We start from the raw sequence: 6,987 nt of genomic DNA on the forward strand, positions 1-6,987 counted from the left end.
GAGCACCAAAACTGAGAAGACACTCTACTATTCTTTTAATATAGATTGTTTCAGTTTTGTCTTTCCCAGACTTCAATCCTTGGCATATTCGTTAATGCCTGCGCCATATTTGTCTAACTTTAAACTAATACTCAACTTCTGTACATACTATTTACTTGATATTTTTATTTAAATTGGCTTACATTTTACTCACTAAATTTGTTTTAATGGAAACTGTGTATCATTACACTAAAGTAGAAAATTTAGCATTATGTTCTAAGTACACAAATTATACTTAAAAATAAATATAATGGGAGTTTGGCTTAACTAATGCACAGTAGGTAATCAGGACAAATCCTCCTACTGAGGACAAAAGGAAAAGCTAAACAAGGTATTTTAAAAAGTTTGTTCCCATGCATTGGAGATCTACCAAAGCATAGGGAAATTTAAAAGGTTAGATCTGAGAGAATATAGGAAAACCAGGGAGTTAACTCTTACATTTATAGCCACATTTTTCCCAAGTACTTGTTCCTGAGATGCTTAGAAGCCAAGTAGAGCTTTCAAAATTTTTGCATGTCTAAAGAGAAAAAATAATGAATTTTAGGACTTCACAAAGAGAGAGAGAGAGGCTAGTGAGAATGCAGGCTTTTGGTCTGGGCCCCAAAAGACTATACTTAGAAAGCAAAAGGGAACTAGAAATATGCTGGTCCTCACAAGGACTAAAGTCTGGTTCTCAGTCTCAAACTTTGAGTGGATTAAGCTACTGTCCCTAACCAGACATCTGCCAAAAGCAAGCACATATTTTTTGGAACAGGATGATATCATACTGATCCTCAAAATTTTCTCTATTTTGTTACATATACAAGGGAGGGGTTGTAGATTGGTAATCAAAAGAAAAAACAGACAATAGTACGAGAGTCATAGTTAGCAAGCATAGACTTTAAAATAATTATACTTATTTTTTTAATATTTAAAAGTATGCTTAAACAACTGAAATACAACTGAGATTTTGACTAAGAACTGGAAAATAGATATAAGAAAATAACCATACTGAAGCAACCTGACAAAAAGGATGGAAAATAGATATTTTGAATATAAATCTTATCAGATTAAAGAAATTCCCTTTTGTTCTTCACAATTTTCAATTTTTGTTGTTGTTATAAATGGATCTTGCCTTTAAACAAATGCCTGTTCTTCATCTATGAAGACTATTATATTATTTTCCTCCTTTATATTATTTGAATTTTCATATTTTTTCTTCTGTCAGTTTTGATAAGTTTGGGCTTTTTTCTAGGAATTTTTTTCATGTTTATCTAAATTTTCAAATTTATTTGCATTTGTAGGATACACTATTTGCAAACGCTGATTTGATTATTTGTACCTTCTTTTTTTTCCCCTTATATCTATAATTTTTTTCTTTACATTTCCTAGAGATAATCTGCTGATGTTTCTTCTAATTTTTTAACTAAATTTGTTCTTTTATCACTTTCTGGATAATGCAAAACCTTTGAATATTTAAACTATTTTAAGCTTCATCCAACTAGTTTGTGGTGGGTATTTGAATTTTCTATAGATTTGAAACCCCAAAAGACACTTTTTCCATTGTTGCGTACAATTGGTATTTATTTTCACGCATATGTAACCTTCCGTGCCCTTTATGCCTTCCTGCATCTCTAGATTCATTCTCCCGAGCTTCTCTCAAACGCTGCTGGTATGATTACTCAAAAGTGCTTGTTGATGTTTTTGAAAGGTCATTATCTCACCTCGTTTTTGAAGTGAAATAATTTGTGCTGAGTGTACAATTCCGTTTGTTTATTATTATTTTATAAGCCCTTTGAGAATTGTGGGGAGAGGGAGAAAAAGGAGGCCATGCCATGATGGAAGGAGGAGCATGCTGGGAAGCCAAGAACAGCTAGGAGGCCTGCATGACTGGAGGGAACCAGCATGGCAGAGAATAGCAGGAAATGAGATGAGGGGAACATTTAGAATCTAAGTGTGTAAGGTTGTAAGGATTTCTTAGTTTGTAGGTTTTTACTCTAAGTGGAGTAGAAAATCACTAGGCCAGCCCTAGCTGGTTTGCTTAGTGGGTAGACCGTCGGTCTGTGGACTGAAAGGTCCCAGGTTTGATTCCGGTCAAGGGCACATGTCTGGGTTTCGGGCTCAATCCCTAGTAAGGAGCATGCAGGAGGCAGCTGATCAATGATTCTGTCATCATTGATGTTTCTCTCTCTCTCTCTTTCCCTCTCCCTTCCTCTCTGAAATCAATAAAAATATATTTTAAAAAAAGAAAAGAAAATTACTAGGCTATTTTGAGCATTAATTTACTTATTTTGTATGCCAAATTATCTCTGTTTTATCTTCTGTAGTTAAAATCGATTGGGGGGGGGGTGGTTTGAACACTGAGATTCCATTTAGAGCAGTGGTTCTCAACCTTCCTAATGCCTCGACCCTTTAATACAGCTCCTCATGTTGTGATGACCCCCAACCATAAAATTATTTTCGTTGTTACTTCATAACAGTAATTTTGCTACTGTTATGAATCATAATGTAAATATGTGATATGCGTGATGTATTTTCATTGTTACAAATTGAACATAATTAAAGCATAGTGATTAATCACAAAAACAATATATAATTATATATGTGTTTTCTGATGGTCTTAGGCAACCCCTGTGAAAGGGTCGTTCGACCCCTAAAGGGGTCTCGGCCCACAGGTTGAGAACCGCTGGTTTAGAGATCATTGTAATAATCTGTGATTAATCTGATGATGACTTGGACTAAGGTGAGAGCAGTGGAAGTGGAGAAAAATGGTTAGATGAATGTATTTTTAAGGCAGATCCAAGAGGTTTCCCTGATGGATTGAAATGTTTGGTGTGAGGAAAAGAAAAAGTCACAAGTAACTCTAAGGCAGTGGTTCTCAACCCGTGGGTCGCGACCCCTTTGGGAGTCGAACGACCCTTTCACAGGGGTCGCCTAAGACCATCAGAGAACACATATATAATTACATATTGTTTTTGTGATTAATCACTATGCTTTAATTATGTTCAATTTGTAACAATGAAAATACATCACGCATATCACATATTTACATTACGATTCATAACAGTAGCAAAATTACAGTTATGAAGTAGCAACGAAAATAATTTTATGGTTGGGGGTCACCACAACATGAGGAGCTGTATTAAAGGGTCGCGGCATTAGGAAGGTTGAGAACCACTGCTCTAAATTGTTTAAGACTCAGAAGGAGCCTGGGAAAAGACAAATAATTATTAAAGTTATGAATAAAAATAGGCCTGTGCTTAAAAGCATGGGGATAATGCTTTGTTTAAAGATGTATCCTTGTAAGGGCTTCTTCAAGAACATTAACCTTGGCTTCTAATTTTTTTTTTCTGTTCAGATTTTATTTGAAATCTAATTCAAATTCCAAAGCTACAAAATGGGGGGGAGACATCTGTATTAGTTTTGCTAGGTCACAGCATTCTAAAACAAAATACTACAGCCAGCAGATCCATTGTACACATTTCTGATGAAATTCATTACCACAATAATTTCATATTGAAAAACAGCCACAACAAAAGTAATTTACACAATAGAAAACAATGACAGGTCTACCGATGCAGTTACTCATGAGTTTACACATGCTTCACAAATAAACAAAAATCCCAGCAATGCTCTTTTATTTGATTTTTTTTAAAAAACAGACCGTTCAGGCACAAAACAAAATTGCATTTCCAATAAGTGACAGCATCTTAAAAATGTATGTCAATGTTTATTTTTCTTTAACTTTTTATGAAACCTGTGTGGAGATCGGGACTGGTATCTGGATTTCTTCCCTGATTTTTGAGGGGATCTAGACCGTGATCGGCTAGACCTTTTAGGTGTTCTTGAACCAGATGGTGATCTTTTGGCCTTTTTGCTAACATCTCGAGGAGAACCTCTGTGAGATGACCTGGACCGCGAACTCTCTTTATGCGATCTTTCTGAACGCTCTGATCGCTCCGACTTTGGTGATGGGGACTTCACTTGTCTACCACTGCTACTGTGAGATGGGCCAGGGGACATACTGTGTCGCCTTTTCCTTTCTTTCCTTGGAGTACACTCATCTTTTTCCTTCTTGTCTTTGGATCGAGATTCCAATTTTTCTTTATCTTTCTTAACTCTTTCTCGTTCTCTTTCTAATTCTTTCTCTTTCTCTCCTTGAAGAAGTTTATCTCTGTAGTGTTCTACTTGCTCCTGAAAGCTCTGGCCTGGTTTTATAGGTCGTTTTCCAGATTCCAGTTCATCCTGAAACTTCATAACTTTGAGCTCAATTTCACGAAGTTTGGCTCGTTTTTCCTCACTCATTTCAGAGTACTTAGAGAACTTGGACTCGGTCATTTCTTCTTTGATTGGATTAGAATATAAAGGATGTTTTTCAGATTTGGAACTTTGAGTATCTTCTTCATCTTCACTTTCTTCTTTTTGATTTTGATTTTCTTCTTTTTCTGATTCTTCATGCTGATCAAATAACTCCCATTTAGAAGTTGTTACAGCCTGTGCTTCCAATTCAGATTCATCTACAGCTTCCCATTTTGATGGAGCAACTTTAAATATAGGCTCATTCTTCTTTGAGTCTTCATTGGCATCCACTAAAGGCACTCCATCAAGATCATCATCAAAACTCTTCATAGGGACTCCATCAAGATCATCAATGGGAGTAGAATCAATAGGAATTCCATCCACATCTTTCAAAGGTGCACCATCAAGCTCTTCTTCAATGGGGGCACCATCAAGGTCATCTGGTACGTCCTCTGTTTCCTTTTCTTCAATAATATTTATAAGTCCTAAGAAAATATTTTGCAATTTGATCAAAAATGGTTCTGGATAAATTGCCCAATCTTCCCATGCTCTGACGCAGGTCATTACCCGTTGCTTAAAGTTTTCAGACTGTAAATGGCCTTGAATTGTACGATAGGTAGCATGGAGGTCTGAAAATATCTGACATAACTTTGTTTCAAAAATTTTTCTATAATAGGAAGCATTGGCAACTTTTGCTGAAGAATTGTACAAAACATCAGAAACCAAATACAATCTGGCAATCTTTTTGGGAAGGGGCGTCTTTAGGATCGACAATGACTCAGTAATGCAATCCACTATTTCTTCAGCAGCTTCAGCATTATTAAGACAGAAAACCATTGCATCTCCAATATCATTTTTCCTTGGAGTTAACCGTTGCAGGATTTCTTCTAATTTGTCCCTCTGTTCTTCCTTAAGTGCTCCCTTTTTATTAGGCTCCTCTACAAAAGCTTCTGTTTCTTGCTTTTCTGACATCCCGTGCAGGTATGGATTTAATGGTGGTGGCCTCCAAAAAGATCCATTTTTGAACATACGAAAATCTTCCATCCGCCACTTAGTTGGAGAATCTCCCTGCAGAAGAGAATAAAGCTTCCACCTATAGTAAACATGGGCTGGTGTCTGGTTTTCAAATAAGAATCTGAACATGGGATTGTTGATTTCTCTGTTCATAATCATAGCTTCAAACATTGGCCCTTCACGTACAACAAACTCTATCATTCGATGTATCAGGGCGAGCAAATTCCTTTCTGTTGGGATAACCACTTTGACTATGGCTTGCGACAGAGTCTTCTCAAAATCCTCCTTGTTTTTAGGTGGTGGTAACATGGGAGCATTGGGGTTTTTTAACCGCTCTCTAGGCTGCGCATTAAAAGGCAGTCCTGATGGAGGTGGGGGAAGCATATCTTCCATCATAGACGGCGGAATGTATATTGGATGTGGAGGAATAGGCATAGCTTTACCCCAACCTAACTTCATTTCAAAAGACATAATCATCTTTCCATTTAAATTTTTTAAAGCTCTTTCAGCATCTCTTCTATTCATAAAGGCCACAAAGCCACAATTTCTCTCCCTTGCTCTTTCTTCATCAGTTCTAGGCCACATAATTTTCACACTGGCTAATGGTCCAAATCTTCCAAATTCTTGGCACAGCATTTCTTCATTCATCTGTGGATTAATGTTTCCAAGGTATAAATTAGTAGTGCTTGGATCTCCCACATCATGTGACCCAGGCGCATAATCATCAAGAACAGCTGATCTATTTCTTCTTGAAGGCGCATCCATGGAACGCCGCTGACCATCAGAATCTGACTGAGGCTCAAAGCGACTTAACCTGCCTTTTGTTTTATGTCTCTCATCACGCTCTTCTTGAATTTGTTTCAATTCTTCTTTGAAGAGTTCCAAATTGCTTTTTTTCTTTTCTTTCTCCCCTTTCTTCAGTGGAGGTTTTTTGGTTTCTATCACAAGAAGAGATGGTGGTCTTTCGTTGGATGACTGATTTGGAGGGTTTTCTTGATCTGCAAATCTTGAAGATGGCTTATAGATTTTGCCTCTTTTTTCATCTGCTTCGTGTTCTTCTTTAGCTGCATTAACAACACCTCCGCGCACAAATGTCTTCACTTTATTACCATCACTTCCTTCAAAAGCAGCAAGAAATTCCTCATAAATCGCAGCAGCAGCCTTTTCAGCCTCCTTTTTCTTCAATTCTTCTTGCTCCTTCTTACTTAAAGTTCGCTTAGCTGTACTCATTTTTCCAATACTGAATGCGTTAAGTTTGTTTTCTAGAAGAGGGTTTGAAGTATTCTGGTGAGGATAATCACAAAGGCTTTCACGGGCACTTTCATTCCTATAATTATGTTTTCTTGGGCTCTTAGGTCGTGTTAGACTTGGCATATCACTTTCTGAGGGTCCAGATGCATCCATATGTGCATCTGAAGATCCAGATGAATGAACATCTGATGGTCTTGTCTTTGAACTGGCCTTCTGAGAGCCACCTGGAGTTTTGTCCGCCATCTTGAGCTTTGCCCCTCCTTCCGGCTTCTAATTTTTTGTCTATTATTTCTTGGGTACCTGGGGGTCCCTGTTAGGGCATCAGATGTTGGGGTCCAGCCCCATCAGGTCCAGGGGTTCCCCAAGGTGTGGACGGAGTTGGCGAAGAAGGAATGACACGGAGAC

General features: G+C 37.5%; 1 pseudogene across 1 annotated transcript; it reads right to left on the bottom strand.

Moving 5' to 3' along the window:
• Positions 1–3,741: 3,741 nt before the first annotated feature.
• On the bottom strand, positions 3,742–6,838 carry LOC102427119 (annotated as a pseudogene). The gene has a single exon (XR_001348156.2). The product of XR_001348156.2 is annotated as a U2 snRNP-associated SURP motif-containing protein pseudogene (transcript).
• Between the last annotated feature and the right edge of the window lie 149 nt (positions 6,839–6,987).

Source organism: Myotis lucifugus, unplaced genomic scaffold (assembly GCF_000147115.1).
Source record: "Myotis lucifugus unplaced genomic scaffold, Myoluc2.0 scaffold_48, whole genome shotgun sequence".
Classification (NCBI taxonomy): domain Eukaryota; kingdom Metazoa; phylum Chordata; class Mammalia; order Chiroptera; family Vespertilionidae; genus Myotis; species Myotis lucifugus.